The 25,929-nt window shown below is 59.6% G+C and overlaps 2 pseudogenes; one reads left to right on the forward strand and one right to left on the reverse strand.

The window, feature by feature from the left end:
• The first annotated feature begins 3 nt into the window (after positions 1-3).
• LOC119089856 (Bardet-Biedl syndrome 2 protein-like) lies at positions 4-9,562 on the forward strand (annotated as a pseudogene).
• Positions 9,563-12,488: 2,926 nt separating this feature from the next.
• The window catches only part of LOC119089858 (cyclin-dependent kinase 6-like), a 39,707-nt pseudogene continuing 26,266 nt past the window's right edge, over positions 12,489-25,929 (reverse strand).

Here is a 25,929-nt window from a genome sequence, read left to right on the forward strand (position 1 = left end):
TGTGTGGGCACGCCCGCCAGTCTGCAGGTGTACGACGTGGCCAATAACGCCGACCCTCTTCTACAAGGATGTAAGGGTCACGGCGGCGCCCGCGCCTCCGCGTGAGATGACTTACGGACATATCGTGGTGACGTCATTACGGCTGGGTGAATACGAATGCTGGGTACTAGGCTGCAGGTCATGAGTCGCTGGCGATAAACGTGCAGCCCGCCATATGTTTAACGAGTGTTATCGCTTTAGCCGTAAACAGCCAAAGACATGGTCGATGTGCCTGCTCCGACCCATGCTGGCTGATCTTGTCGGGTACAGCCGATTACGAAACCTTGAGCCATGCCCTGCATGGCCGAGTTTGAAACGCTACCGTAGCCATGACAACGTCTCCAGCGGTGTGGGGAAAGTGTCACGTGATATCCACCAATCAGCTGTGGATACAACCACGCATTTAATGACACAGGCGCTTGCTTTCTGTTCTGCTACCGTTTTATATGGCAAAAACAAAGTAGTACATCCTGCTTAAAGGTTACTGTTGTCCAGACCACGTCGCGAATTCGTTTGTGATTACGCCACGTCAGTGCACATCATCCCTCATCATCCCTTCATCACCCCATCATCGGGCACAGTCAAGTGGTCGGGTCTCAGGCAAAACAACGCCGGGGCCCAGCGCGGCCTTCTGCTGTTTACGGCGGCGCCTGGGCCAACCGCGCTTCGTGTGCCCACGGATCGCGCTTTGCGGCTCCCCAGGCCGCTCGTCTCCCTTCCCACCTATTCTGACGTTATACATGCGACCCTGCACCGATCGGACGTGCTCTGACACCGTATTGGCGCCGCGGGGACGTCACGGTGTCAGAGAGTGACCAGGGCGGTGCCGCTCTGGCGGAGATCGCGTGACGCTCGGTGACGGGGCGTTGTCCGCCGTCGGCAGCTGCCGGACGGTGCCAACGCGCTGGTGGCCGGCCGGCTGGGTGACCGGCCCGAGCCGCTGGTGCTGGTCGGCGGCAACTGCGCCCCTGCAGGGGTTCACGGCAGGATGGCAGCGACCCCTACTGGAACGTCACCGGCGACCACAATCCGCTCGCTGGCTCTCCATGGACTTTCAACCCGACCGGCCGCAACCAGGTGCGGAGTAGCAGGCTCTGTGGCCTTGTGTGAGACCGGCCTACTCCACCCGCCCCTCTGTTTGCGAGAAGGGCCTCCAGATTGAACAGGAAAGGGGGCGGGGTGGGGCTCCAGTCGCCAGTGAAAGACTGGTGATGCTGGTTTTAATGTGTGCACTAGACTGCATCGTCTCGGGTGCAGTAAATGATCAGCTTATTTCCTGATGGTAGCGGAGGTCTAACACGCTAGCGAAGGTAGCGGTATAGCTGCGTTGCAGCGGGGTAAAGCTGGCTGAGCTCCCTCAGCGGCGGCTGGTCGGTCGTGTCTCCGGACCGTGGCTGAAGACCGCACCGCTATTCCAACAGCGGGACTGCCGCTGATAAAGAATATCCGACAGCGGTCTTTCGGTCAGTGTAGAATCATAGACTGCGACAGTGACTGAGCCGCCGTTGCGCCAAACAGCTGCTGGTCGGCTCGGATGACTTCGACATCCGCATCTTCAACGACGACGACATCGCGCACGAGGTGACGGAGACGGAGGCGGTGACGGCGCTGCAGCCGCTCTCCGGCTCCCGCTTCGGCTACGCTCTCGCCAACGGCACGGTCGGCGTCTACGACAAGACCACGCGCTGGTGGCGCATTAAGGTGTGTGCTCCCCAGCTGAAGAATGGTGGGACGGTGAGCTGTTGTCGCCAATTTCTTATTCTCGCTGTACATGGTCTAGCCCGGGGCTTTTTAGGATTTATCGTGTCTGATTGCAATAGACCTTGTCATCGGAGCCCGTATGGTGTTTCGGTGACCGTGGCGGGTGCGGCTGGTGGCCGTCCAAACCCCGAACCCGGCCCGACTGACGGCCGTCCAAAGCCCGACCCCGGCCTAGCTGATGGCCGTCCAAAGCCCGAACCCGGCCCGACTGACGGCCGTCCAAAGTCCGACCCCGGCCGGGCTCTGACCTGACCAGCCGGTCGGCCGCCATCCCCAGTCGAAGAACTCGGCCGTGGCGCTGCAGAGCTTCGACATCGACAACGACGGCGTGCCCGAACTGGTCACCGCCTGGAGCAACGGCAAGGTGGACGCCCGCAGCGACCGCACCGGCGAGGGTCGTCTTCAAGGTCAGCGGCTGGGGACCCGGAGCGATGGCGTAGGGGTCGGCGGCTGGGGCCCAGCGGCGATGGCAGAGGGTCAGCGGCTGGGGGACATGCGGCAATGGCGGAGGGGTCGGCCGCTGGGGGGACCCGCAGTGATTGCGCAGGGGTCGGCGGCTGGGGACCCGCAGAATTTGTCACCCGTCATGAACATTCGCGGAAATTGTGTTGATTTCACGGGGCTGGAGGATCATTGCCAGCTCTCATGACGCCCCTCGTGTTATTGGACTGCTGAATGGAACTGACTTTTTTCATCTTCATGAATTCTGTTGTAAGCAGAAGTTTTCCGTGTGTCTTCCGCGACTGTCCACAGCGGGGACTGAATGACAATTTGCTTTGCAGGACAACTTTAACGTATCCGTGGCTGGCCTCACCGTGGGGCGACTATCGGATGGACGGCAAGGATGCTCTTATCTCCTGCTCCGTGGAAGGCGAAGGTGGGAGCCACCCCGTACCCCTGAATTCCCAGGGGTATATAGGTATATATATATATATATATATATATATATATATATATATATATATATACACCTATATATATATACACCTATATATATATATATAGGTATATATTATAATATATATATATATATATAAGCATTATATATATATATATATATATATATATATATATATATATATATATATATATATAATGCTTATTGCTGGCTGTAGCAAGTTTTGGAGTTCGGTCAACGCACATGCGGGTTGATGTTTCCTTAAAGTTACCACCACCACCGAGTCTTCATACCTATGCTGCCAGCCGGAGGGGCCCGACACAGTCGGTAGTGTTTGCCTGCGGCCGTTCTGCAGCGTGTGCCGCCTCTGATGCGCGCCGTGTCCGCCGCCCGGCAGCGTGTCCACGCTTCTGACGTGTCTGCCGCCCGGCAGCGTGTGCCGCCTCTGACTCGCGCCGGTGTCCGACGCCCGACAGCATGTGCCGCCTTTGACTCGCGCCGTGCCCGCTGCCAGGCAGCTTGTGCCGCCTCTGACACGGCGCCGTATGACCAAGGTAGTCGGTTGCCCCCGAAAGCCCAAATCATCATCGACACGCGCCGTGTTCGCGGCCCGGCATTGCGTGCCGCCTCTGATTCACGCCGTGTCCGCCGTCCGGCAGTGCGCGGCTTCTCGCCGTCCAGCAGCTCGCAGCGGGCGGCCAGCCAGGCCACCGACGGCAGCACCATAGAGCAGCAGACCATCCACGAGCTGTCGCAGCGCGCCGCCAGACGCTGCTGCTCGAGCTGCGCAACTACGAGGTACCGCGGCCGCCGAGCCGGAGCTGCCCGGCTGAAGGTGGTGCCGGAGCGGTGTAGCGATACAGCGACTGCTTCGGACGGGTGGGGCCCACAGTGAGCCTGGCTCGGGTCTAGCCTGCGGGGACGAACTAACGGCGACGAAACAGCAGACTCCTCGGACTCGCCTGAGCTCGGTCTGCGCTTTGTGAGGGAGAGGGCACGAGTGGGGTTTATTGTTACGGACGCCGGTCAGCCGGCGGTCAACAGTCAGCATCGTCGGCCGCTCGCGTCATCACCCCTGCCGTCCCACAAGATCACCTAGGAGTAACATCTCCTCAGTGTGTTGTGTCATTAGCCTGTGGGCCGACGGCTATGCTTTTGTCTGGCAGGAGAACTCGCGGGTGGACCAGGCAGTGCGAGTCAGCGGCACGCGGCAGACGGTGGAAAACGTCGGCATCATCCCGGTAACCGTGGAAACGCTGGGTGTCAGCCCGGTTTGCGAATGATCTCTGCTGGCGGAATCAGCCCGTCCCCAAGTGTTGGCTGAAATTGGTGCTTTGCGTTAGGCAACGTTGGTCGTAGCCATGATTTGTGCGATGTTTCTGTGAGCCAATGGTGATCACGATGCCTGCATATTTCTGCCGTGAGGAAGAATGTGTCAGAAAGCATCCAAAACGAGTGCGCCGCAGGAGAAATGTAAGGGTTCAGCCTGGCGTGCAGCTGAAAACGGTTTACATGGCCGTCACTTGTGATCGTTAAACGTCTTTGAAGCTGTTGCTGGTGGCTGCGGTGTCAATACGACACTGACGCGTCACTGTGACGTCACGGTAGGCCAACACGCAGCTACAGACGGGCCTGTCAGTCAACATGGGCTCGGAAAACGTGCCGCCGCACGTGGAGATCACCCTAGCCACCTCCAACGACACCGTCATGCGGGCGGCGCTTATTTTCGCCGAGGGTATTTTCCAGGTGAGAGCGGGTTCACGCGTAATATTAAGACAATGTGCACTACCCACCGTCACTGGTAGCCGGGCCTTGTGTCCAGGCGAGCGTGTTCATGTGTGATATTGGAGACAATGCGCACTACCCTCCTTCACTGGTAGCCGGGCCATGTCTTCAGGGCGTGTCTCTCGCAGCGGCCGCTGTTAGTGCCGGTCCGGTGGTGTCTGGCTTCTGGTGACCGCCTGCCAGTGGGCCACGTCCCGCCTGTCTGAGCTCAGACAGCGCAGCACGGTGACCGTATGGTCCCCAGGGCGAGAGTCACGTGGTGCACCCGCCGGCCGGCCTCTGCTCCAACACGATCCGCGTGCCGCTGTTCCCGCCCAAGGACGTCACGTACGACCTGCACATCAAGGTGCGGTGGCGCGCGCTCTCCGCTACCGGAGGCGCCGGCGTGCAGTGAAGTAATGTTTTAGTTAGAGTCGGGTGTCCCTTCCCATTTGGGCCATGGCTTTACTTGTGCGCTGCATGGTTGCCGGTTTAGGCGTGACCGCCGCGAGTACCTCGGAGCTACTGAGTGTGATTTGACGCCAGCTGACGCTGTCCGGTTTTGAGCAGTGTGCGCATGCGTTCGCTGAAGGTGCGACCCCTGTGTAGCTGGCGTCTGCCGTGACGGTGGTACTGCGGCCGGCAGGCGCTGGTGGGGTACGCCAACAACCAGCACTACCACGTGTTCGAGCTGACGCGCCAGCTGCCCCGGTTCGCCATGTACGCCATCACCACCGAGCCCGTGCAGCCGCCCCGCGGATATGTCACCTTCAAACTCAACGAGCGCGTCCAGCGGGTGAGTGTCTGGTCTGTCCAGAGGGTGAGTGTCTGGTCCGTCCAGAGGGTGAGTGTCTGGTCTGTCCAGTGGGTGAGCGTCTGGTCCGTCCAGAGGGTGAGTGTCTGGTCCTTCGAGCGGGTGAGTGTCTGGTCCGTCCAGAGGATGAGTGTCTGGTCCGCCCAGCGGGCGAATGTCCGGCCCGTCCAGCGGGTGAGTGTCCGGCTCGTCTAGCGGGTGAGTGTCCGTCTCGTCCAGCGGGTGAGTGTTTGGCCCGTCCAGCGGGTGAGTGTCCAGCCCGTCCAGCGGTTGAGTGTCCGTCTCATCCAGCGGGTGAGTGTTTGGTCCGTCCAGCGGGTGAGTGTCCGGCCTGTCCAGCAGGTGAGTGTCCGGCCCGTCCAGCGGGTGAGTGTCCGGCTCGTTCAGCGGGAGAGTTTCTGGTCCGTCCAGAGGGTGAGTGTCCGGCCTGTCCAGCGGATGAGTGTCTGGTCCGTCCAGAGGGTGAGTGTCTGGTCCGTCCAGAGGGCGAGTGTCCGGCTCGTCCAGCGGGTGAGTGAGTGTCTGGTCCGTCCAGAGGGTAAGTGTCTAACCCGTCCAGATCAGCGGCGCTGACTGGCGGTAGCTCCGGAGCCGTGCTGCTGGTCTCGGGTGGAAGCCGGATATGTGTCTCCTCTCCTATCAGCGGCTATCGGTCTCAGACGCGGTTGAAATTCATCGCTGCGGCGGATTGATTGTTGATTGTGGTGGTGCAATGTCGATTAGCGCGAAAACCCATAAGCTGTGGGTTTTCGCGCTGCCAGTAATCGACCTTCGATATGCCTGGAAGTACTGGTGAGCAAAACTGGAGGCTGGAAGTACTGGTGAACGAAGCTGGAAACTGGAAGTGCTGGTGAACTGATTAAAAAGTAGTTAACATTTGGATGCGACAGAAGGAAAATGACGTAATCCATCATCGAATTGCTTCATATTTGGAATGATTGCTTGATATCAGTGTTTGGTATAATCGCAATGATTGTTTGATATCCTCTTTTGACCAGAATGCCTCGTGCGACACGGAAGGTCGGTGATTGCCATTATAGGGCCACAGTGCCGAGCAACCAGGAGTTTATCGGCTGTTTACTGACATCAGATGTGGCATTTGTGCCGGGATGGTGGAGTTGGCAGCGGCGGCGGCGGCGGCGGCGGCGGCGGCGGCGGCGGCGGCGGCAGGTTCGATGTCGCGGTGACGTCGCGCCGTGCCCGGCAGATGGTGCTGTGGCTGAACCAGAACTTCCTGCTGCTGGAGGAGCTGGCCGTGCCAGGCGACATTGACGTCACGATGTCGTCGCTGCGCACGTGCCGGCCGCTGCAGCTGCAGATGAAGCAGTCGGGCCAGGTGACGATCCGCGTGGACGACATGGAGCTGGCCGGCGACATCATCCAGGCGCTGGCCACCTTCCTCAAGGCCGAGGACATACAGGTCAGCCCAGCCCCGTGTTCGGCCCGCAGCTGGATGTAGTGGGGTGGCTGGGGCTTGTATTATGTATGGGGTAGTCAAGGCTGCCGCGTGGATGCACATGTGTGCTTAAGCTCTGTGGTATCGCCGCTTAATGCAATTTTTCGCATCGTCATGGGAGTGAGCTTAGTTGCTGAGATCATTCGTGTTACGTAATAAATAATTGCTGAGAACTGGAGATCCATTTAACTGACCTGTGTAACAATCGCCGTAGGGGAAGTGCTCCTGGTCGGGCCCGGCCGTCGGGGGGAGCCGTTTGGTGGCTGATGCATGACACTATGAACTTAACAGGGAGAAGCTGCCGCTTGCGTTGGAGGGGTGTGCTTCTGCCCGAAGCGCAGTCAGCCGGACAGCTGAGAGATGTGCGGTTGTGAGTCGCTGTTCATTCTCCGCTGTCGGCCGCATGTTCGGGCGGCGGGTTCCGAGGAGGCTATCGGGGCGGGGCCGCTCTGCCCGCGCCGACAGCTGACGCCGTGTTTCAGTCGGAGGCCGACTTCCCGGCCGAGCTGGAACAGCTGGAGCGCACGCTCTCCAAGGTGGTGGAGTACCAGTCAGTGCGCGAGCGGCTTAGCGCCGAGATGGCCGACTACTCGGGCATCATCCGCAGCCTGGTGGTGCGCGCCGAGGACGCGCGTCTCATGGCCGACATGTCAGTACCGCTAGCGTCAGGTCATCCGCCCCCCTCCCCCCTCCCCCCCTCCCGAGAATACCCGAGGCATGTCAGTACCGCTAACGCCAGGTCATCCGCCCCCTCCCCCTCCCCCTCTCCCGAGAACACCCGAGGCGTGTCAGTTCCGCTAACGCCAGGTCATTCCCCTGACACTACCGAGACATGTTGGTCCCGCTTTTGCGAGGTCATCTGTCCACGACATCACCCGACACGTCAGTCCCACTAACGCCAGGTCATTCCCCTGACACTACCGAGACATGTTGGTCCCGCTTTTGCGAGGTCATCTGTCCACGACATCACCCGACACGTCAGTCCCACTAACGCCAGGTCATTCCCCTGACACTACCGAGACATGTTGGTCCGGCTTTTGCGAGGTCATCTGTCCACGACATCACCTGACACGTCAGTCCCACTAATGCCAGGGCATTCCCTCCCCGTCCCCGGCACCGCCCGATGCCTGTCAGCCCCAACGAACCGGCTCATTGTGGTTGTGTGACCACAGGTTAATGAGTCGGCAATGGCGCTCGGCTATCCTTTAGTGTGTGGTAGGTGTACGGTAAGCTTCAGTGTGCTGGGGAAGGCGGCAAGGACCCGGTGGTCGTGCCACCCGCGGTGGCGACTCTTCTTTTTTCTGAGGCCTTAGTCGGGAAAGTCATGTCTTGCTAGTGAATAATTTGCAGACCTTTTTCATATGCTAGCGACGCGTGTATGTCGATAGGATTATGTTGTTATCGACGAGTGGGACGCGTCGAGCGGCGCCACCAGCCGCTGCTGGCCGCGGCCCGCGCCCGGCCGAGTCGGTGCGCTGAGTTTGCCGCGCTCGGCGCCGCAGGAGGTCGATGAAGCGCTGGTACATGGAACTGTTCGACGTAAACCGCGACCTCATCAGCGACTACAAGATCCGCTGCAACAACCACGACGAGCTCATGACGTGCCTCAAGCAGGTCAACCAGACCATCCAGAAGGCCGGCAAGCTCAGAGGTGGGGCAGATGTGGCTCATTAGCCGCGCAGTGCTTTGCGGCACTCCTCGCTTACAATTATGCTTCATTCATTTATTATAGTACGTTGCAGAGGGTTAATCAAACATTCAGTGTATCAGTGTAGTATTTACACGGGCGATATGTGGAACGCTAGCCCGGCCGTAAACGGTCGTTGCGTTTCTTGATTCGGCTACGCTGTCTTAGTTTCGGTCGAATGTCAATTTGATTGACTTGATTGACTCAGATTGACTTGACGTGCCTCAAGTCCCGGGAAATGTAAGTGTCCGGTCTGCTACTGTCCGGTCTTGCGTGCGGATTGTGCTTGCTAATGTTGGCTGTGCGATGGTGGTCTCCCCCACACCTCGAGTCACTTTTTCTCCGACATATCTGCGTGTTAAGCTCCCAAGCTAAAGCGAGGCAGGGTGTCTGCCGGCCGACACCGTCGTGGTGTGGCCGTCGCCGCCGCGGCCGAGCTCCGAGGGGACCGCGCGCTGACCCGACGCCGCCGGCCCGCAGTCGGCAAGCCCAAGTCGGCCGTGATCACCGGCTGCCGCATGGCCTTCAAGAGCAACAACATCCCTTCCCTGCTGAAGATCATCCGTACCGGCGACTCCTAGCGGCGCGGCTGTCGGCGCCTGATCCCGGCCCTCGCCGCCGCCTCATCCTCCGGGCGGCGCGCTGAGGCGATAGCGGGCTGCTGTGGCGGCGCCGTGCGGAGACTGTCCGGACGCCTTTGTCGGAGGCCGCACCGCCGCCTTCTCAGCACTGTTTGGTGGGGTCTACATGGATGTGTCGGTCCCGCCCCAGGACACGCGCGATCGCGGCCCTAGGGCCTCACCTGTGTCTGTCACGTTGAGCGTCTGGGATGGGTTTCAACTGATCTCTACTGGTCCCGGCCTGGCGCCTCAAGGCTCCCCTGGAGCTGTGCCTGGTTCTCTCCCGAGAACATTGTTGGACTCAATCTTCCTTGTCTTGTCTTTCTGCGCCGTCTGAACCATTCCTGAGCCGGCGCAGCGGCGCAGGCGGCGGTCTCGTGGTCCGCCGTCGAGCTGGCTGGGCTCCCCTCCCCTCCCCGTGTACCCCAGCCGAGAGTTCACGGGTGCCCGGCGAGCGGTGCCGGGCCGCACAGCTGATCGCGGCGGCTGCGGTCTGGCAGCGACGCGCCACAGCCGGAGCCGCCAGTCAGCGCCAGATCGATCGCCAGCCCCGGCCCCGGGCCGCTCCCCGCCCCGCTCCGGGCCGCTCCCCGCCCCGCTCCGGGCCGCTCCCGTCCCGGGCCCCGCCCGGGCCGGGCGGCGGTCTGGTGTCGGGCAGGTCAGGCTGCGCACACGGCGAGAGGCCGGTCGGTGTGCCGTGAAGGTGGCGGTCGGTTGCACCGGTCGTCATCCTCGAAGACCGCCGCCAGGCTGTTGTTTGTCACCTAGTCACGTGCCCTCGCTGATCTCGTGTCACCTAGTCACGTGCCCGTGTTGATCTCGTTAAGGTGCGATGCACGCTAAGGCACCGATTCCGTCCATGTTCCGTCCATGGCTGTCTGTGAACCACGTGGGTTGCGTGCAGATCTTATAAAGACGTCGGAAAGCGATCTGTCCGTGTGTGTTGCGGATCCAAGGGTGGCAGGTTGTCGGCTTAGTTTGATGACTGAACTGATACGTATGGACCAGTTCACGTGGTTTCAGCGGATTATCATCCATGTAAGCTTGCATGCTCATGGGAGCATGAGTGCGTGAGACAGGGCTACGAGGTGAGACAGGTCACGACTCGGCACCGGGAATTCGACGAGAAGCGAGCACGTTACAAGTAGCGCTGCAGGGAATGACACGCGGAATTTGATTAGAACCACGAAGCACCGGTTTATTTTTGATTAGATTTTGATTTGATTAGAACTACGAAGCACCGTTTTGGTCGCCCGTGTGAGCCCACAGCAAGTCTCCCGAGCCGGGCCGCCGTCGCGCTGCGTGCCTTTCGCCGAGGAGCCAGTCCATACCACAGGCCAGGCTCGGACGGTACTCGCCGACCAAAATAGTTCGTGTGAAACCCGTGCTGGCCCAACGACGTAACGCCTGCCGGGAGCGTATGAACCTCGCTCCGTCAGTAAAATCTGTGACGGGACTCTGACAGTTATAGATGTGGTTCGACCGAAACATTGCTTAAAATCCACAGTCGTCTCCTTTGCCATGAGTGTCCTGATTACGCGTGACAGCTTTGCGCTGTTCTCCCGTGTGAGGTGGGTAACATCTTGGTTCTTCCATGACTGCGTCGTGTTTGCCCATAGCGTTGCGACGGGGGCGAGGTGTAAATCTGACCATGATGCAGACCTTCGTGACGCACTTCCGCGCCCTCTACCGTGAAGGACTACATTGTGCTTCGCATTCTAGGCAGACGGTATTCCTCACATGGCGCAATACACATTTATTTCCCGGTTCCGGCATCCAAACATGACAAAATGACGTTTTAAACTGATTTCCAGCGCCGAAACAGCCTTAATCGGCCCTTAGATTAGATACGACTCGTCAATATTACGTGTTCATACATGGGTACGACGTCCCCACCGACGATGTGTATTTGGCTGTTCCGAACACCCTGTGGGGGGACGGGGGGGGGGGGGCATGTTAGTACATGCCACGTCCATTGTGCACACCAAGTCCGCATGAAGTTTGTACCAAGAGTGACGGCTGGAGCTCGAGGGCGCATCAATTTCTAGGTCCACAGTGCATCGACCTAAAACCACCAGTGTCGTCCCCGAAAATGGATAAGGGACCACGGGAAAACTGGTGCGTAAGCACGAACGCAATGGATGCATTCGCAGCTTTGAGGAAAACTCTGTCTACAACGCAGCGTTGGGAAGCCCCGGACCCGGCTACGAATAACGGTGAGATGCAGTCAGACACAGACCTGGGGTCTGGCCGGGCGCAGGCTCCGGTGCTCAGCATGACATTGACGGGTGAAGGTCAGCACGACCCCCCCCCCCCCCCCACCCCGCTGCCACCCCCGTTATTTGTTCCACTGAACTGGAGCAGCGCTCCACCAACGTTACGCACCTGCCCAGAAATAAGCCTCTTCCGGCCCGGCTGATTCATTACGGCGCATTCTCACGCCATCGTCATTGACAGTGAAACCCAATCCGTTCCCGAAATATTTGTATGAAATATATAACGTCTCAAACAAGCATGTACAAATTACACAACATTCATCTCGAAAACCATGTACAATGTACAAACTGCAACACTCGTAAACCAGCGCCTTGGCGTACAATGTTTAAGGCAGCTTTGGAGTTGATATGTTAGCAGCCTGATATTAAGTACGAGTACCGGCTCCAGCTCCTGCGCGCAAGCGTCTGCGCGGGTAGCACCTGGGACCCACGGCGGTCTGCTGGACGCGCAGAAACATGGACAGAACCGAGTGGGCAGTACCAGAGCCGACCTTCGCTCCGTGGCGGCAAAGTGAGACATGTGACTAGGAGACGAAGCCAGAGGAGACTACAACTAGGGTCCGCGGTCCCTAGCCGCTGAGGGGTGGCGCGGGCCGGACCGGTCGAGAGCCGCCGGCGCGCGCTCCGCGACGACCGCCCCGCCACGGCTCGGAGGCGGTCCAACAGGTAAACAGAAACTAGGCACGACGCTACCGTCGGTGACCGCAAGCGTACGTCTCTCTGGCGACACTATGTACAAAAGTCCGGCCGGTCGGTCGGTCGGTCGGTCGGTCGGCGGCGGGCGGCGGGCGGGCGCAGGTCGCGAGTGGCCGCCGGCGCCGCCGAGACCGCGGCCGGGCGGCGCTGGCGCATGGCAGCTTGTGAGGTATGACGGCGTCGATTTGGACGGGTACCGCGCCACGCCCCGAAGTCCCACCCCGCCAACAGACAGGGCCACCCGCGCGGCCCCACGCAAAACACCTCACAGTACAACAGGCGTTGCCACTTCATCGCCAGGCACTTGGTCCGCACTCGGAATGCCAGACGTATCAACAAGTAACTCGGAATTATGCGGCAACTCGGAATTATGTTCAGCAGGAAGGCACCGCGTCGCAGCGGGCCGGCGCGGCTCGCTCCGTCCGTCCGTCCGTCCGGCAGCACTGTGTCCCGGGCGGCGGTGGCGGCGGCGGCCGCTCACGTGCTGCTGGCGTTCGACGTGCCCGAGTCATTGGCGCTGGAGCAGGAGAGCGCCGCCGCCGGCGAGCTCACGGCCATCCGCTCGTCGTCGAAGTACGGGTGCAGCAGCGCCTCGGCAGCCGTGATGCGCCGACTCGCCGAGAACGACAGCATCCGCTGCAGAAGAGGCGGCCGTCAGCGGCGCCGCACGAGACGAATGCTTGGCTCCGTTTGGATTAGAGCCCTTTCAGCTTCTATGACGACCGGTAGTGACCATTTTCAGGGTGATAGGATAAAGCACGGCGGATAATGGTGCAAAATGCTGTAAAACTGCATACAACTGGGGGGCCTCCATCAAGGCTTAGCCTCCACAGGAAGCCCTATACGGGGTATGTGCTTGGGCACCCGGACGGAGCCCAACAAAGGGGCGCTTAGCCCACACATGGCTGGGGCATGGAGCTTGTCACGATAAACGGGGCGTCCCCAGCATGCAGGATGGAGCGATGATGAGGAAGGAAGGGCGGGATGAGATGATTGTGCCAAGTGATGTTTGACATACACCGGCGGACGCACGCACCAGATCAGCCGGAAGCCGCGGTCTGCAGAGCATGGCGACTTGCAACTCGCAGCGCCGGTCTTTGGCGAGCTCTGCAGGCGCGTTGTCAGCTTCGACGCCAGGGACGGCCGAGTAACGTTCGGAGGGAACGGGGGGAGTGGACGGGGAGGAAACTGGTGTTCAGGGACGGGGAAAGGACCGCCAGGGGAGGTGCAAGGCTCCATGAGGAAGTGGCCCCCTGCCCAAAATCCATCCATCGGTGAAGCCACTGCTCCTCTAACGATCACAGCACACCGGCACGATGGCCGCTGGCCAGACCAGCGACGTCCGAACTCCCACCTGGAGCAGGTCCTTGCCGAGTTCGTCGATCTCAGGTACAACCTTGTCCAGAATGCCGTCCCGGTGATGGAACGACGACCAGAGCACGGCCACGTTCTCCGGCCAGTCCGACTCGGGCGGCGTGCCCATGATACTGAAACAGCGGCGCAGGTTCGCTCGGACGCTCGTGCAGCGACGCATAGCATGAGGCACAAAACACTTGTCATTCCGGACGCATGACGATCTGCTGGAAAACAGCAATGTCGCAGACACCACAAGTCTCTTCGTTTAAAAACCAGTTACAATTCATTGTTGGACCAACTTTCAAGGCGAAACTTCGCCTTAAATGAACGACCCCTACTTTAATCTCTGATACAACGCAGATAACACCTTAAGCCCCAAATTCCAAGTGGAGTGCGAACGATGCGTGACACGAAAAGAATATTTAGTAAAAGCCGACCTGCTACAACCCGAGAACCGGCTAACAAGACAAATATATCCAACGAAAGATCCTCAAAACATAACCTTATCAGAAGCATCAACTGCAAGCTTGTTGTCATTCCAATGGCAAACCAGTACCAACCAAACACCTGACGGCTACGTGTAGGCTAGTCAAATCAGATCAAGCCTCACCATCTGGTGCCTAGCAGACTGACAAACTGTCACCCTCCGTAATCCGTCGCCTAGCCTCGGTCGATGATCAAGAGACATAGTAGTGGGTGGACCCATTCCAGCAAGACCGCTAACCACATCCGGCACAAGCAATCCAAAGCGAAGTGCTTACTGCGTGCGAGCGAGCTGACCAACAGGCTGCTTACTCTACTGCGTGAGCGGGCTGACCAACAGGCTGCTTCTCACGCGTGAGCGGGCTGACCAACAGGCTGCTTATTCTACTGCGTGAGCGAGCTGACTGCTTACTTACTGTGTGAGCGGGCTGACCAACAGGCTGCTTATTCTACTGCGTGAGCGAGCTGACTGCTTACTTTACTGTGTGAACAGCGGGCTGACCAACAGCTGCTTATTCTACTGCGTGAGCGAGCTGACCAACAGACTGCTTACTCTACTGTGTGAGCAGCGGGCTGACCAACAGGCGCTTATTCTACTGCGTGGGCGGGCTAACCAACAAGCTGCTTACTCTACTGTGTGAGCGGGCTGACCAACAGACTACTGCTTACTCTACTGCGTGAGCGAGCTGACCAACAGACTGCTTACTCTACTGCGTGAGTGGGTTGACCAACAGGCTGCTTCCTTTCGCGCGTGAGCGGGCTGACCAACAGACTGCTTATTCTACTGCGTGGGCGGGCTGATCAACAGGCTTGGCTTTACTCTACTGCGTGAGCGGGCTGCCCAACAGACTGCTTACTCTAATGCGTGAGCGGGTCCGTTGACCCAACCGGCAGCTTACTTGAGTAGTCTGGGCGAGCTGGCCGGCGTCGTTTATTGCCCGCACCAGAATGAAGCGGCCCGTCCGCCGCCAGCAGAGCTCGGCGAAGATGCAGCCCCACGGACCAGATGTCGAACGGGGCGTGGCGGTAACGAGGACTGCAGCAGCACTCGGGCGCCCGGGTACCAGAGCGTCCCACCTGCGGGAGCGGCGCGCGTTCAGAGCACCAACCGCACGGAACACGTGCGACCCGGTACCAGAGCGTACCACTGCGGGAGCGGCGCGCGTTCAGGGCACCGCCGCACGGAACACGTGCGGCCGGGGGCGCCGCGGCCGTTGCGTGCCGGGCGGGGCACGCAAAGCGGCAAGAGCACGGGACGTCAGGTGAAACGCTTTAAAGTGAAGTCAGACATAACTCACTGCGAGGACATTCGGGAGGGCGACGACCAATAACAAAGCGGGAGGACCGGCTCTGACGACTTCTTGCAGCTCCCGGGACATGACCAGGATCATTCACCCCGCTATCCACCAACGTTCGTTTCAGGTATACAATCCGCTTCACGGCGGCTTTCGCTTATCATATGCCTAAAGGCCAATATTCTCAAAGAGCCTTGCCAGCGGGCGCCCGCTCCGTGCTGGTCAAGTGGGGCCAGCCCCTGGCCGCTGTACACTACACAGACACAACACTCACCACGTTGGTAAGCGTCATCTGGTAGTCGTATATCCGGGCGAGGCCGAAGTCTGTGATCTTGATGTCGCCGCTGTTGGTCACCCAGGATGTTCTGCGGCTTCAGGTCCCGGTGCACGATCCGGTTGCTGTGCAGGAAGTCCACGCCAGCCAGGATCTGGTACAGCATGTTCTGGAGGCGACGCGCCGGTCAAGAAGCAACCGAGTGGAATTCGCAGGTTAATTCTTACGGCTGTCTTGCGTATGTATTTACAGCCTCACAAAACTACGTATTCAACAGAACACAATATGTATACCAAAAGATCCAGAAATGTGACTGCATAGCACGATCCACAGCCCACACTTCTGAAGCTGGTCTGAATAAGACGCAAATAAATCCTAAACCGACATACCACTACCAAACCAGAGGATGATCAATTCATGAAAACTCGCAAACTTTGCCCCACAGGTGGGCCACTACGACACTGCCCACTTCAAGCGGCGCCTACCCCGTGACCAGCCCCCCAGCGGCAGTCGGCATGCGCACCTTGATGACGGCCGGACTGAGTCCGGGTGCCGGACACTTCTCCAGGTACGCCGCCAGGTCCTGGTCCACGTGCTCGAACACCAGCACCAGGATCAGCTGGTTGCCCTGCTCAGAACGCTGGCCGTGGCAGATGTCCAGCAGCCTGCCGGGAGAACGTCACGTCAGGAGGACCGCGGATGGGACGACGGAGCTGGCGGCCGGCAGGGCCGGTCAGGCGCCGCCACAGGTCAGTCATGAGAAAGATGTTACGAAAGGCGCCACCAACAGGCCCGTCACGGGAAAGATGCTACGAAACCACGACGGTACTCTGAACGTGACACGTAAAAAGAAAAAACGGGGGCCAGCTACAGCATATTTTGGAAGAACACCGACATTCACTTTAAAAAATATATGACAAGTCACAATTTGAGCACCGGGAAACTACCGACGGCCGTGTCACGATATTTGATACAAACCCCCCGGTGGCAAAAAATCAGGGCAAGCTTGCCAACGCAGCACAACCGTCACAATTATGCTTATCGCCTGCCTACAGGGGGTCCTACGCACGGCGCCGGAATCCAATGGCATCAGTGAGTCCCGCGCGGGCGCGCCGTGTCGCGCCCGCCGCGGTCCCTTCGCGGACCCCCTGATCAGCTGGTCCCGTGTCGCGCCCGCCGCGGTCCCACGCGGACCCCCCTGACCAGCTGGTCCCCTGTCGCGCCCGCCGCGGTCCCACGCGGGACCCCCTGGGCAGCTGGTCCCGTGTCGCGCCCGCCGCGGTCCCACGCTAGCCCGATGAGCAGCCGATCCGCCAGCTGACTGGGGACGCCCGCCGAAGATTCGCGGGGACTCGCAGATGAACAATGGATGGACTCTCGGATGGACTCTTGTTCTCGTGAGAAGCGATGTGATGTTCAAAATAATTGCCACAAAGTCTACCCACGACATATTGGATCATCTTCTTTATGAATGAAAAAACAGCAAACGAATTGCAACGACCTTGGGGGGGGGGGGCCGGCGCGCCATGGAAGAGAAGCATGGACAGTTGGCTGCCCTCGGCACGCACGCCCGGGGCGGCTGTCGACGCGGCACCGGGGTGGCCTGGACACCTCAGGCAGATCTGTCCATGGCGCCACCTTCACGGGGCCCGACATATCACAGCCGCTGCTGCTCTGGCCGTTCCGCACGCCCCTAACTCGTGCGGACATTCAGCCCCGCTTCGTGATGAGGAAAGCGACGCCGGAGTGACCACGCCATTCCAAAGTCACCAAGAGCCTCCGCACCAGGGGCAAAATGCGACCGCTAACACCAAATACGGGACGGTCGCCGCGCCAGGCAGTCCACCTCAAGCACGTTGTCATTCCAGCGGACACTGGCTGGCTGCTGTGCGGCCATGCGACCAAATAGCGGCAACAGGAATAGCCATGACTTGCAACATACAGGCTTGGGATTGTTTCACAACGCGAAGCTCATTTGGACTACGAAGAACTTATGCACGCAGTTATGTGCACCTGTTTCCTACCGCAATCTCCATCACGCAGGTCAGCTTCCCACTGACGCATCGTGGATGTACAACCAATTTGTTGAAGCAGCTGCCAGACCGCACCAAGAGCGTTTTGGGTGGAACGACCTAGTAGATAGAAGACAGACCTACGACCTAGTACATAGTAGACAGAGAACTTTCTCTTATCCCTTAGGAACTAAACACTCTTTGTGGGACTTACTAGGGCACTGACGGTAATTTGTTCCGTGTAACAAAGGCCACAGCACTGGCCCACTGAGAAACCATGGGCCGCCGATGGAGCTGCGCTGGGTGCGGCGCCACAGCTGGGGGTCGCGGCACAGACGCGGCACAGACGCACCGCCGTCGCGCCGCCTCGCTCAGGGTTATGTGCCAGCGTGCCACAGGGTGGCGCATCCCTCTGCCGGTGGCAGGCGAGACCACGTGGTTTCCCAGGGCGCCAGTGCTGTCGCCTTTGCTATACGGAACAAATTACCGTCAGTGCTTTAGTAAGTCCCACAGGCAAGAGTGTTTAGTTGCTAAGGGATAGGAGAAGGTTCTCAGTCTGCTATGCCAGCTCGCATGCTACCCGTCACCTCGCCCGACGCGGCTCGGCTTTCCTGCAGTCCAGCCGGCTCACGTGTTCGGTGCGGCGCCGCCGACCACGGATTTGTGGACTTAAGATTTGGAAGCGACCGCGCGAGTCGTGTTTTGGCGCTGGTTCGCGGTGTAGTGGGACACATGGAACGTGCAGTTTTTCGGGCGATAACCGCAGGCCCAGCTGATGCGGCTCCAGCGGCATGTCTTCACGAGGTTAAACAGCATGGTTCAGTCCGAAAACCTGACTTGGTTGTAGAGATGCTAGATAGCGTTCGTCACCGTGGCATCTTGTTTTATGTCGACAGACTCTGAGAGTCTGGATTAAAAGCTAATTACAAACCAATTAGGGATCAGTAGAAACAAAATCAGATCGGTTTCATCATTACACCGGTCTGGTGGGCTTCATGATATTTTGTTTCAGAATTGTTTGCACATAAGTATGCGATGAGCCAGCTTCCGAATGTGCTCATTCCCATTGCACATTCCGATTGTCGTGGGGTTCTCCTGAGCCCTCTGCGGTTTCCCCCATCTCTGAGACCCGTCGGCGGATCAAGAGCTTGCGGTAGGTCGGCACCGCAAAAAGGCAGCTGAACTTAAGCCATCCATCCATAATTCATGCCACACGCACCTCCCCAGGATAAATCGTATCTGCTATTGACAAAACCGATACCTTGGGGTCATTGCTCAACGCCACCGAACAAATCAGCCCCATCGAGGGCACCAGCTTAATAAAAAGGTCTCCCTGATAACAGGCTCCGCCAAAAACATCTAGGCACAACAAGGCGACCCCTGATTTCCGCGTCGACTGCGATGCAATCAGCGGCGGCGGCGACAGCGGGTCGCTGTCGACCGTAGACCAGCGGCGGCGACAGCGGACCACCGTAGGCCAGCGGCGGCGAAAGCGGGGGCAACAGCGGGCCGCTGTACATCAGCGGCGGCGACAGCAGCCGTTGTAAATCAGTGGCAGCGACAACAGGCCGCCGCAGATCAGCTGTAGACCAGCGGCGGCGACAGCGGGTCGCTGTAGACCAGCGGCGGCGACAGCGGGCCGCGGTAGACCAGCGGCGGCGACAGCGGGCTGCTGGAGACCAGCGGCGGCGACAGCGGCCGTTGTAACTCAGCGGCAGTGAGGCCGCTGGCAGGCAGGCCGCTGTAGATCAGCTGTAGACCAGCGGCGGCGACAGCGGGCTGCTGGAGACCAGCGCCGCATTTTTGCCGCGATCGGCCCGCTCAACGCGGCAGGAATCTGCCCGCCGCCGTGGCAAACCAGTACCTCAAGGACAGCCGATGCATTCCGGCCGGCCGATGCATCGCGGCTGGCCGGCCGGCGCGACGTCCGCAAACAGCGCGACGAAAAAACGGCGCACACACGGCGGGCGGTGCTGCCGGCCAATCCGCCGCGTCACGGCGCCGCTGCGACGTGCGCGCGGCGCGGCCGGCGCCGGAAACGTCGCGCATTCCCGGCGGCCGGACCCGACTCCCGGTCCCGCCGCCGTGTGCGGTGACCCGCGACGACGGTGGCGCACGAGGCGGAGGGGACAGGCGCGCGCGCACCCGCGTGCAGGCGTGAGTCAGCCCGGTCGGCCGTTTGGGGGAGAGACGGACGAGGAGGGTGGGCCGTGATGACCCACCTGGCTCCTCCGTTCCCACGGCAGAGGCCGGATATTGCTGGGTCGGGAAGAACCAACAACACTCGGAAAACAGCACGAAACCGGTCAGGGGAAACAACCTCGGCGTGCCATGCACGTGCAAGATCGTGGAGCACCATCCGTCACGTCTGGTGCATCAGAGGCGGCGGACAAGTGAGATCATATCCGCTTTTCGCCTGTCATAACCTCGGTAAGGGAACGTTAGTGAAAACACCCGAAAAACTCTAACGCTGGCTCGTCACATAGCTCACATCCAAGCAGCTCAAGCGTCTGGTGTCGCCGCTAACGCCGTGGCACCAGTACAACAGAGAGGTGAATTCCACATACAGCTCGCTGGGCGCCGGCTGCAGAAGATAACGAACGTATCCTGGATGCCACGTTAGATTATGTCTGTAACATAACCCCATTAACATTTACATGATTTCCACAACATATCGTTAAATTTTTCCGCGGTTTTACATTCAGGCACGAAGGTCGGCTCTGCTCTGTGCTAATCCCGAAGTTTTGGGCAAAAAAGACAAGTGACAGGAAAATAACCCGAAACTGTACAGGTGCACCTTATGGATGTGATCCCTACGCCCGACAGGCTTTGGCCTAACAAAAATGTATTCACGAACATTTGGCTGTTGTGATTATACAATTGGATGTTTGCATCGCATTAGAGAAGTGAGCTGCATTTGAGCGCCTACACAACATGCTTATTTCAACACTGGCCAAACTAACGGATAACGGTTTGAACCATTTCTGTTACATTCCTGGAAATTTTCTCAATTTTGCCTTGGTAAGCATGAGACTCTGACCGCCTTTCCCAAACATTTTTTTAACATGTTGACGCCAATATGTCTCTCTGGGTTCTGCACGCCAAGCCACTTACACCGAATCACTACTTTGATCACAATGTCGTCCTAGTCATTGCGTGGTGCTACCGCAGACCTGTTCCTTGCGGTTCACATAGCCGCATATGAGGCACATTTAAGGGAATGCTTCACATTTGAAGATATTGGAGCAAGCATCAGATGTGATGGAACGAACCCAATTATCACTAATGGTGTACTTTTTAGTGGAAAGGACTGCCGACCGAATACAACAAACATCTCCATTTAGTTGACATGCTCCCCAATGCGGTATTTGTTTTTTTGTGTATTTGTTTAATTATGTCATGGAACGACTTTACGACGTAGAGAGGTACGCCAAACGACCCCGTGCGAAACCGACACTTACTTCCAGTACTTCAAACTCATCGAGAGATGGCAGCACGCGCTAAAAGTATTCGTTGAGCCCAATATTGTTATGCGCTCATGTTTTCGGCCCTTTCTCGGGGTGTTCTTGCGTATTTGTCCGTGAGTTTAGAATGTGTACCTGGATTCTCACCTGTATTCACATACTCGCGGATGGCGTTATTCTCAACTTACTCTATACAGGTCCTATTTCCATAATAACTAGCAAGTGAAAAGCATGTCCGACTCAGCAAACGTGGCATCCAGCACGCACGGTTCACCACAGGTGCGAATCGGAATACATCAACTAAACACAGAGAAAGAAATGATTATATCGCAAGTCACGGCGTCTGAAAAAAGCGAAAGGGGGAACTAACCGGCACTACATACTATGGTACTTGAAACAAGAACAGTGACAATAAGCCCGTCAAATGTTTGGTTTCTACCGATTCCTCTCATCACGCGCCGGTTGACCGCCACATGGTGGGGGGGGGGGGGGAGGGAGGGGGCTGAGCAGCGGCTCGAGCGCGGACCTCGGGGCCACCCAGCTGTGGTCGGGCGGCGCGCTCCTGGCCGGCGGCGGCGCCGGTCCGCCGCTGATGGCCGGCCAGCGGGCAAGGGTTGCGCCCGCCCGCCCTCCCCGCCGGCCGGGCGGAAGGGACGCGGTGGTGCTCCGGCCGCAATCGGCGGCGGCGCCGTGTGACCGGAACCGGGCGGCGCGCGCCGCTCGCACGGGGTCGGCCGCGGGTCGAGGGCACCGGATGGCGCGCATTACCTCATACTGATGACACCGTGTGGAGGACGGCCGACCGCTCCCGCCGCAGTCCGATTTAGACCAGCGCATGCACCGGAGCTGGTGTCCCGGAAGCCGGGAGTCTGGGAGCCGGGAGTCTGGGAGCCAGGGGCCGGGATACAGGGGCTGACAGTCTGGGGGTCAGGGATCAGGAGCCTAGAAGTCAGGGAAGTCAGTCAGGCCCGGCCGCCTGGTACCCAGGGGTCAGCAGCCTGGGAGCAAGGGGCAGGCAGCCTGGGAGCCAGGGGCCGGCAGCCTGGGAGCCAGCGGCCAGCGGCCTGGGAGCCATGGGCTGGCAGCCTGGGAGCCAGGGGCCGGCAGCCTGGGAGCCAGCGGCCAGCGGCCTGGGAGCCATGGGCTGGCAGCCTGGGAGCCAGGGGCCAGCAGCCCTGGGAGCCAACGGCCGGCAACCTGGGAACCAGCGGCCGGCAGCCCGGGAGCCCAGGGGCCGGCAGCCCCGGCAGCCCGGGAGCCAGGGGCCGGCAGCCAGGGAGCTGAGGCCGGGAGCCGCCTGGCGTGAGGGAGGGGCTCCGGCACCCGTAAACACCGGCGCCAGTGAGTCAATGAGACGGAGGAAGGGCACCTGTCGCGGGCAAGACGCACGGCCCCCGTCGACTCGTGTCAACAGCGCCAGGCGTGGCTAATGCGGCGCAGAGCCTCGCCCGTCCCGCCCGGCACGACAGCGGCAGTTTTGTGTTCCATCGGCGTGATGCATAGGACCCCAGAGTGATCTCCTAAACACAGCGCATAATGGAATTCCGGGGACTAATAGCCCGACCGCCGGCATGAATGCTAACGAAGCCCGGGTCCGTGGCGCAGCATTCAGTGAAAACTCTCGAGCCACACCCGGCATACCTCGACCCGTGCACGCGGCCGTGAGGTCACGGACCGCCGCTAAACATGCGGAGAAGAGAAACAGTTGTCTCACGCAGCGGGACAAGTCAACCACCCACCCGCCGACCGTCTCGCACTCCCTGACGTGCAGCATCGCGCGCATCGAACAACGCTCGCGACCTGGGACGTGGACCCGCGTCCGCCGTTCAGCAAGCGGCCCGGTACGCGACGGGGGAGCGAGGCGGGTCCGCCCACGAGCGCCTGTCGCCGCGGCCGGCGGCCGGTACCACACGGCCGGCCGTCTGGCGGCCTGCCGGCGGCGCTGTTTTCTCATAGCTCTGTCGTGACATCACGGCGTGCACCTGCATGCAGCATGATCGGGCGGATTGCAATGTTTGCGCCGGGCGACGCCCACAGCGGCCGCCAACAGCGCCGGTCACGGGGGACCGGTCAGAGGCGGTCCCGGACGGTCAGCGGCGGCTGCCGACCAAGGTTGGAATTTTAGCGCTTTCTCAGGGAACTCAACCCTGAAAAAGTTGGTACTCCGGATTTCATACTAGAGAGTATGAAACCGCGAAGGTCTCTGTGCACAAACCACACAATCGTCGTCCACGCTAAGTAAGAAGTATCAGACACGCACACGTCACACTGATTTCTATCGTCCAACAAACCATCTCAAACGATTGTCTTGCCGACGTCCACCAGCGATACCCCTACTCGTCCTCGTCCCTACTCCACTCGGAAAGCCTTTCAATCGGACCTCGTTTCCTGTGCTCTCTTTGTACAATATCATATATACCACATCTGCGCCAACCTTGTCTACATTCGTGTCTCCGCGCGCCGGTATCGGGCCCGAGACGTCCCCGAGACTCATTCATCCATTCCCCGGGACGCCTCGCATAGGCCACGCTATGGGCGGGCATTTTCTGCCTTGCTCGGGGTTGCCTCGGTGACGTCCACGCTCCCCGGGCTCTCCGGCGCGAGATCGGCTACTGCATGGCGCGGTGCGGCGCCAATGCTCGGGCCGTCAGTGGAATCTGTTCTGAAAAAGTTGCGCACGAAAGCGGGAACGGACAAATGATACTGTGCATCAGCCCAGGTTCTGCCGACTCATCTGAAACCGAATATGGTAGAAAAGGAAGAAGCGCGAGACCCATCCTGATGCGTACTGTCTCGACGCATGGGGCGCGTGCAAGGCCTTGTAACAACCGGGAGTTGAGAGGAAGGATTACAAACGGCGAGGTGTAGGACGAGAAGGCGCATTGGGATCACTTTTAGTACGTCACGGTCGACATTTTATGCATTCATGTATGTGCATGCTTAAAATTTCGCGGCAGATCTTACAAATAACCATCGGGTATTTCGGGTGCTGCACAGTACCCCATGTCAAGCTGCAACAGTCCAACAGTGCATTCCATGTGCTCAAACGGAATGTCCTTGACATGGGAGGGCATGACATGACATGCCTTGGTTACATGGGAAGACGGGCCAGCAAGTTTGTGTTTGCGGGATATGTATTAAATTCAAGGCTTACTTAACATGAGTTGAAAGGAGCCCATTACCTGGAAAGCACGAATACAACATGACGTACTGGATAAGCACAACTAGTTGAAGTAGTTGTTGAAAAACAAAGCCTAAAAAAGCTTACACCAAATTCAAGTTTGTCAAAAGACGCTAATGCCAACATACCAAAAGCTTCGTTTTTGCTAGATCGTGCATTGCAGGCGGATGAAAAAATCCTTTTTCGACCTGGTTGGAAAACAAACACTAACCCTGAATCCCCACATCCGGAATTCCCCTCTGCCACGGGCGGCTTCCAGAGGGCCACAGCGGTGCGGGTGCCGGCGGTTCAGGAGCGGCGCCAGACCTGGCGCCCGCCTCTGCCCTGCCAGCCGGTAGCCGGGCCCGCACGAGCGCCTGGGTCGGTGTCGGGGGTGGGGACATGGCACGGTCAATGGCGCAGGCGGCACCATCCTCCACCCACTCGCAAACAGCAGGGCGCGGCGTCCCCTGACGCATGATACCGACCCGACACGCAGGGGATCGGCAGACGACAACTTCATACACAAAATCACAATGCACCCTCCTTAATCTTGACGTGTGTAGGCGCCGCGAGTCAGTAACTGCTTAGTCCAGCCCTCCAAGCATCAGTACCAACTCGTGCTACCCGCCAACGATTTTAAAATCCCAATCGTAAACACATCTACGCCGTTTTTGGCCCCATGCTGGCTAAAGAAAGTCCAACTAAAACCCGGCGGCGGAAGTCTGGCTCTATGAGCCACATTCCGGCGCTGCACGAGCTCGTCTGCCACGAGCTGGTCGCGGACGCGCCTGGCGGGGCGCAGCGGGGACTGGCCGTGGTCCACCGGTACCGCCACTCGAACTCCGCCTAGCCGGCGCGGCGCGGCCGGCCCGGCTATTGACAGCAGCTCGCCGGACGGCAAACAGACCGGCGGCCGGCCGGCGCCCGCCTAATCACGGTCGTATCAAGAGGCCGCCGGCGGCCGGCGCGCTGCCTCTAGGCCGGCGCGCCGCTGCAGCAGCGCCGGCAGACTGCAGGATGCAGCGGCTTGCAGCGGGCCCCGCCACCGGCCAACGCCGGAAAACAACGGCTTCCGGCTGACGGCGGAGCCCGGCGGGAGGAGCTGACGACTGCGGGGGGAGACGGCGGAGGAGGGCGGTGGTCTTCACACGCTCCCTCGGGGAGCTGACGACTTGCGGGGGGAGGCGGCGGAGGATGGACGGTGGTCCTCACCCCGCTCTCTCGGGAGCTGACGACCGCGGGGGAGACGGCGAGGAGGAGGGTGGTGGTCCCCACACGCTCCCTCGGCGACACCAGCCGAAACACGCGGCGCGGAAGCCAGCCGGCCCCGTTTACTCATCACGGTGCGTAGGAACAGATAATGCAAAACGGCAATGGTATGGACAAGGACCCGAAACGGGAAGGAGACGAGGTGGAGGAGGTCTGGCGGGACGAGCTCGGAAGGAGCTCGGAAGCTCGGAAGCTCGGAAGCTCGGAAACCCGAGCTCGGAAGCTCGGGTTCCGGGGTCACTCAGCAGCAGAGCAGTACTGACCCCGAGCCGCCGACAGACCCCCGCCAAGGCCACACCAACCCCGGCCGATGGACCACGCCCCTGTTGCCCCAGGTCCGCCGAGCAGATACGGCGGGCGAGAGGACTGCCGCGGACACGGAAAAGTCCAGCAATGTTTCATTCAGCACACATCCAACGAACGGCTCACAATTGTCGCAAGCAACTATCGCAAGCCGACGTCAGCGTCGTAACCACACCTTTTTATCGTTGCCGACCGTTCTGCGCCCATTCTACGGAGCCACGATCCGTCCAAAGTGCGCCCAGTCCCTGCCTTTTCCCCAGCCCCACCGAGGCGCGCCGGCGCCGGCGGCGGGCGGCGGG

The sequence above is a fragment of the Pollicipes pollicipes genome, unplaced genomic scaffold (assembly GCF_011947565.3).
Source record: "Pollicipes pollicipes isolate AB1234 unplaced genomic scaffold, Ppol_2.1 Scaffold_3087;HRSCAF=3621_pilon_pilon_pilon, whole genome shotgun sequence".
NCBI classification, from domain to species: Eukaryota; Metazoa; Arthropoda; class Thecostraca; order Pollicipedomorpha; family Pollicipedidae; genus Pollicipes; species Pollicipes pollicipes.